The following is a 7,769-nucleotide window of genomic DNA, read 5'->3' as shown; positions in this document are numbered from 1 at the left end:
CTGCTGGGTCGAAGTCTTGTGGTCCTCTAACATGATTTTTGATGAGATGTTTGATAACTGCCAGCTTAAAGATACAGTTGCAATCAAAATTATTAGAGACTAATACTGTAGAAATGCAAGCTAGAATTTCATAAAATTGCATCTATAACAGTTTACTTGCATATAGGGCTGTGCGATATGCAAAAAAAAAAACCTATCATGATTTTATTTATCAATTTTGCGATTTAAATTTTAATCACTATTTTGACACACACAGACATGCTTTACAGTCATAAATGCAATCAGTATAAATTTGAAACATATTTCCAAAAGAAAACCAATGAGAGCTTTATCAAAAAGTTGTAATATGTCTCTAGAACAGACTCGAGTCAAAATAATCATTAAGTAAAGATGTCAAAGAAATCTAGACATATGGCAAAATATTATAATAAAAAAATAAAATAAAACCCGTGTTCAGGGAGATGTTTTTTTTTTTGCCATGCATCGGTCATAAAGCTCACTGTAGCGGTGCCTCGGGTGTTATATGTTTTGCCCAATATATAGGGCTGTGCAAAAAATTGAGTGTGATTTCCATGCGCATCTCATCAGTAAAGACGCTCCTGTAATTAGAAGTATATCTCCAGCACGTGCGTTCAGATCAGGGTTGCCAGGTTTTCACAACAAATCCAGTTGCTTCTTAAAACTAGTCCAAACCTAGCCCAATCGCGCTTCCAGAAGGTTTCTCGATAAAAATTGCTTCCCGGGGTTAAAATATAAGTTTTTTAGCAGGGTTGCCTTGATATAATTTGCATTTTAGGGGCTAAATATCACGTTATTTGTATTGGGGTCGCTTTGACCCGCGGACATGAAAAACAACCACAGACTTGGCAACACTGGTTGGCATTTACTACACCGAGCCGTAATTCACTGACAATCTACACAAAATCGATGTTAAAATTGCAGGAGATTCTTTGTCGATTTTGAAAGCGATTTTGTGTTAGTTGTCGGTAGACTAAGGCTCTGTGCAGTTACTGCCGCTCCACCTGAACCAGTGTTGCCAAGTCTGCGGTTGTTTTTCATGTCCGCGGGTCAAAGTGACCCCAATACAAATAACGTGATATTTAGCCCCTAAAATGCAAATGCAAAGGGAAACCCTTCCAAAAAGTGTATATTTGGCAACCCTGATCTGAACGCACATGCTGGAGATATACTTCTAATTACAGGAGCGTCTTTACTGATGAGACGCGCATGAAAATCGCATTCGATTTTTTGCACAGCCCTACCAATCAGGGTTTCCGTTGTCCGGTAATTGCCGGACATTGGCCGGAAAAAAAATGAAATGTCCGACAAAATTAAATCTCTCCGGTCAAATTGTCAGAATAAAATTGCCTAATAATCCCGCCCCCCCTAATGCTGTGTTCACACCAAACGCGAATAGAGCGTCAAATTCGCGTCTACCGCGCCTAGTTTGCCTCTTGACCATTTTGAGATCATTCGCTTCATTCGCGCAAGTAACTCGCTTCATTCGCGCGTGAAATTAACTTCACAACAGACGCGAATTCGCGTCATGGGGGGGCTTCTGCCAGCTGAGTTCACGCAGCATTTTCAACCGCCATTTTTATTCGGATAATTTTCAAAATATTACTGTTACTGTGTCATGAAATGTAGTTTTAAAAGTATTTCAGGCGAGAATGTAGTTGTTTTAAACTCAAATATGCGGTTTATTTATAATGACAGCGTCTATTTAAAAAATGTGTTTCGCCGATCTCGGAGATGAGCTCCATGCGATCAGCGGGAGCTCCGTCATCATGTATCCGCCGAGAGTAGCCTTACCTCGGCTAGATCTTCTGACATTTGCCGCTGGCTCTGATGTGTCTTTAGTGGTTCAAGATAAAATATAATTCGTTTGGGGTAAAATGAAACGTTTCTTATCTTTGGCCTTTATTCAATTTATCTATTAATATGTTTTATATATATATATATATATATATATATATATATATATGGGTCCTTTTTATTCATGTCTCTATAGAAATATGAACTTTTGTCATATAGCTCCGGTTGACTGCTCACTGACAACATCTGTCGTTCCTCCTTGCTGAATGAGTGGAGAAGGGTATTCCTGCACAACCGGAGGCTGCAGGAACATACTGTTGAATGAGTGACTCCTAGCAGGCTCCTGATTGGTTAATGCGGCGTTCAATTTTTTCAACTCGGGCGGCAGACGCGAATTCGCGTCAAACGCTGAATGCACAAAAAGCACCATTCGCGCGAAGCGCTCTATTCGCGCGTCGACGCACGAATGAGGCGAATTCGCGTCTTCCGCGCCGCGCTTAACGCCCCATTCGCGCCGCGAGACCTCCAGACGCGCGTAAACGCGCCTAAACGCGCCTTTGCATTGACTTAACATTGAAATCATTGGCGCCAGACACTCTATTCGCGTTTGGTGTGAACACAGCATAACACAATCTGAATTTGAGAATAAGCCTAAAATGTATAAAGCAAAAATACACCGAACTTTGTCTATGTTATGAAGGAACAGGCTCGTTTGAAAGTTATTAAACATTATTACATGGCTTGGTTGAATTCCAATGTGGAATGCGGTCTGTTATTTCTTGATATCAGACCGCTGCGAAGCACTAGCGGCGCCAGGATTTTAATTGTAGGTGGGCCTCCAGAAAACTGGATGGGCCAGTTAAAATAAGCCAAAAAAATAAATAAATAAATAAAAACGGGTTCCCCTTTCATCACCGTTTCAGCGCTTTTCTGGGCACTGAGGACAGCGACTCAGCCTACCTGAATTTAATGTGTAATTAGCATAGGTAAAAAAAAAATTCGTTTTAAATTGTTAAAAAGACATTTCAAGATATATTTCATGTCTGTGAGGCCTACGCTGAGTTTCGTTAAATTAGGATGAGATGCACTCCAGTTCACTAGCAATGCAAGTGGCCGCGAGGGCGCCTGCATGATTAGGCCTGTCGTCTGCTATATTTGCTTCTTATGTATTAAATCCAGGCAATTGGTTGATAAATTTTTTTTTTTAAATTAAGATACAATTTATACAAAACGAAATTCACTTCAAAAAAGTATTTCTACTAAACAAAACTTAATTAAGTGGTCAAAATCATGTCTGACCCGCTCCATGTCTCTCGATATTGCGCATCTTATCTTACTCGTGCCGTGCGGTTCACTTTTCATAATCAACATAAATTAAAAAATAACATTATAATATTTTAACAAATATTAAACTAAATAAGCTTATTTAATGTCTACAACATGTATAGTAGACCTAGAATCTCTATTTGTACAAATTGCTGCACATTCATTTTCAAGTTCACTGATAATTATGCGTGCATTTATGAATTATTATCTTAATCTATAATGAAACAAGGACGAAACATATGCTTTGTTTATTTAGAATGGAATGGATCGCAAATAGATCCGAATGAAGAAATGAACTATAGTAGAAAATGTTTTTTTTCCGTCTATTTGAAAGTTAGGCTAATAAACATGTTGCATTCGGCGGCCTGATTATGTCATTTTTTACGTTGCATAGGCTGCCTCCAGTTTTCCTCACCTTGACTAATTAAAAGGCGATACTTGACCGGCATATCATCAAAATGTCCGGAAAAGGAAACCTCTGCCGGTCACTTTGACCGTCACCATTTTTTTCTAGCGGAAACTCTGCTACCAATATAATTATTGCCCAAGGTTCACACGTACTCCATCTGCAGTGCTTTTACAGTAAGTTATGTGTACGCGGTTCAGAAGCAGCAACGAGACCGCATTATTGTAACGTGAAAGCACATAAAATAATGCACGAGCCCGAATCTATCCACTCACACACAGATTTCCTTTGCTCTGTTAACAAAACCAGACACGCGTGCTCAGACAATAGACTGTGTAAGGCTCAGATACACACTGCCTCACAACGTGTCTCCTCTCGCTCAGCCTGTGTCCTGTGCACTCACAACTCTCTCTGTGCTCATGCGCAAGATATTACATCTTTTCGCACCTTTCTATCTATAACCTTTTCTGTTCTCATCTTTTTACTTCGTGCAGTGTAACCGCTCTGATACATTAACTCTATTTTCTATGAATAAGTAATGGTCGTAATGTTTACATGGTGGAAAAGCTGAACGCTTCTAATCGAAGAAACCTATCTGCTTGTTTGCTAAATTAAAGCGTGTGAGCAGATCATCTACAGGACAAGCAGGAATCCACCAAAGCTCCCTGTGATGAGTCTTTTAATTTGTGTGTGTGTTGGCACAATTGTTCAATTAATTCGCCAATTTCATCCATCCTTATAAGTGATAATAGGTTGAATTGAAACACAGGGTCTGACTGTATTGTATATTGTTATTGAAATTTCATAATGTTTCACTTGATTATACATTTAGTCAGGATTTAAAGTTTGGAAAAAGTCTAACTAGTAAAATGTTTTACACGTTATGTGAAAACTAGTACAAGTATATAAATAATTAAAAAGAGACTTACTCATGTTTATGATCTCTGCTGAATAAAGTGCTTCATTCTTTTTTTCTGAGGAAATCCAAATCCTCAACCACATCACATCTTTTTGGGGTGAATTATGTCTTATTCCTCTCATCCCGAAGCAAACAGTAAAATAAAAAAACTTGAAGAACAGTCTGGCTGCTTTTTCTTCTGTATGGGCATATTCAAGCGCGGGGGGGTGGTCACATTAGATATAATGAAGGGAGACGTGAAAAACAGACATCGCGTTGTTTTCATATGGATTACTTTATCACAGAATGTTTTCGGCAGCACTTGTTTAGTTTAAAAGTAGACATGTCAGGCTTTCTATAGATATGTCTCTCATGTCTCTTCGTTGAGTATTCACGGAGTTACAGTTCATTTTAATGATGTGTTTGTAAATGAAGATCAGCGCAAACTAAGACTGCAGACAGCGCACCTTGTGTGTTATCTTTATTTTATAAATGCACAAAGTTCTGTTGTTATTATGTCTGTATCCAAAAAAAAAAAATTAGACCCTTTACAGATTCAATTGATGTATTGCTCTTATCTGTACGATCAAAACTGAAAGTGTAATTTAAGTTCTTTTCGTGGTTATCAGGAGAAAATGCTTCATAACGCATATCTGCGTTAATCGACTCCAGAGGTTAACCCTCTGGAGTCTAAGGGTATTTTTGGGGCCTGGAGAAGCTTTGTCATTCAATTCAATTCAAGTTTATTTGTATAGCGCTTTTTACAATACAAATCGTTACAAAGCAACTTTACAGAAAATTATGTTTCTACAATATTTAGTAGTAGCTAGTAGTTTGTGTATGTTTGACAGGATTTTATAAAAAATAAAAAATAATAATAATAATACAAGACGTAGTCAGCTAGACGATGAACTATCAATATTATTAATTAATAGTTATTATATGATGCAGTCACACATGTAGCAATAATTGTTAGTTATGTTTGTTGATTCAGGGTTAGCATCATCTGAGGTCCTCTGAGGGTCAGCATCATCTCTTCTCAGGTGTTCTGGATCCAGACTGGAGCTTGTGTAAATCCTAGTTACCAGAACATAGAAACAAAATAGAGACATCATTAGCATAGCTGCTTATCCAACAAAGTAAAAATTAGTTTAACCCAAGCTAATGAATAAAAATGCACATTTGATCAGATGCAACTACACTCACAATTTAAAAGATACATTATTCGAATGCTTGGCGAAAGAGATGCGTTTTTAATCTAGATTTAAACAGAGAGAGTGTGTCTGAACCCCGAAGATTATCAGGAAGGCCTTATAGGTAAGTAATGATAATTTGTAACTTATACGGAACTTAATAGGTAGCCAGTGCAGAGACTGTAAAATTGGGGTAATATGATCATATTTTCTTGACCTCGTAAGGACTCTAGCTGCTGCATTTTGGACTACCTGTAGCTTGTTTATTGACGAAGCAGGACAACCACCTAGAAGTGCATTACAATAGTCCAGTCTAGAGGTCATGAATGCATAAACTAGCTTTTCTGCATCAGAAACAGATAACATGTTTCGTATCTTGGCAATGTTTCTAAGATGGAAGATATGCAGTTTTTGTAACATTGGAAATATGATTTTTAAAAGACAAATTGCTGTCTAATATGACACCCAGATTTCTGACTGTAGAGGAAGTAACAGTACATCCGTCTAGTTGCAGATTGTAATCTACAAGATTCTGTGTAGTGTTTTTTGGTCCAATAATTAATATCTCTGTCTTATCCGAATTTAATTGGAGAAAATTATTTGTCATTCAATCTTTTACATTTTTAACACACTCACATTAGCTTAGATAATTGAGAAGTTTCATCTGGTCTCGTTGAGATATATAGCTGAGTATCATCAGCATAACAGTGGAAGCTAATTCCCAATTTTCTAATAATATTACCAAGGGGCAACATGTATATTGAAAATAGAAGGGGACCTAGGACGGATCCTTGTGGCACTCCATATTTTACTGATGATAAATGAGATGACACCCCATTTAAGTAAACAAAATGGTAGCGATCGGACAGGTAGGATCTAAACCATCTTAGAGCCTGCCCTTGAATACCTGTATAGTTTTGTAATCGATCTATGAGTATGTCATGATCTATGGTGTCGAATGCAACACTAAGATCAAGTAAGACTAGAAATGAGATGCAGCCTTGATCTGACGCAAGGAGCAGGTCATTTGTAATTTTAACAAGTGCAGTTTCTGTGCTATGGTGGGGCCTGAAACCTGACTGAAATTCTTCATACAGATCATTTTTATGCAGGAAGGTGCTCAATTGAGCAGACACAACTTTTTCAAAAATTTTAGACATAAATGGATGATTTGAAATAGGCCTATAATTTGCCAGCACACTAGGATCTAGTTTTGGTTTCTTAATAAGAGGCTTGATAACCGCCAGCTTGAATGGTTTTGGGACGTGACCTAAAGATAACGACGAGTTAATGATATTGAGAAGCGGTTCTTCGGGTACAGGTAACAGCTCTTTCAGTAATTTAGTGGGTACAGGATCTAATAAACATATTGTTGGTTTAGATACAGTGATAAGTTTATTTAGCTCTTCCTGTCCTATATTTGTAAAGCACTGCAGTTTATCTTTGGGTGCGATGGATGAAACTGAAGTATTAGATGCTGTAGAATCTACATTCGCTATTGTATTTCTAATGTTATCTATTTTATCAGTGAAGAAATTCATAAAGTCATTACTATTTAACGTTGGTGAAATATTTGAATCAGGTGGCGTCTGGTAATTTGTTAATTTAGCCACTGTGCTAAATAAAAACCTAGGATTGTTTTGGTTATTTTCAATGAGTTTGTGTATATGCTCTGCCCTAGCAGTTTTTAGAGTCTGTCTATAGCTGGACATACTGTTTTTCCATGCAATTCTAAAAACTTCTAAGTTAGTTTTTCTCCATTTGCATTCAAGATTACGAGTTACTTTCTTGAGAGAGTGAGTATTACTGTTATACCATGGTACAGTACGTTTTTCTCTAACCTTTTTCAATTTGATGGGGGCAACAGCTTCTAATGTATTAGAGAAAATAGTGCCCATGTTGTCAGTAATTTCGTCTAATTCATGTGTATTTTTGGGTACAAATAGCAGTTGAGATAGATCAGGCAGGTTATTTGCGAATCTTTCTTTAGTGACGGTAACGCTGAGACATATAATTAATATCAGTTATACGCAGCATGCACGATACAAGGAAATGGTCTGTAATATCATCACTTTTAGGTACAATATCTATAGCAGTAAGATCGATTCCATGCGATATAATTAAATCTAGT

The 7,769-nt window shown here is 37.4% G+C and overlaps 1 protein-coding gene across 1 annotated transcript in view; it reads left to right on the top strand.

The window, feature by feature from the left end:
* Positions 1 to 7,769, top strand: part of LOC113091489 (gastrula zinc finger protein XlCGF26.1-like) — a 31,467-nt gene that overhangs the window by 1,296 nt on the left and 22,402 nt on the right. The window lies entirely within an intron of this gene.

The sequence above is a fragment of the Carassius auratus genome, unplaced genomic scaffold (genome assembly GCF_003368295.1).
Source record: "Carassius auratus strain Wakin unplaced genomic scaffold, ASM336829v1 scaf_tig00214203, whole genome shotgun sequence".
In the NCBI taxonomy this organism is placed as follows: Eukaryota; Metazoa; Chordata; class Actinopteri; order Cypriniformes; family Cyprinidae; genus Carassius; species Carassius auratus.
This window is presented reverse-complemented; position numbering and strand designations above follow the sequence as displayed.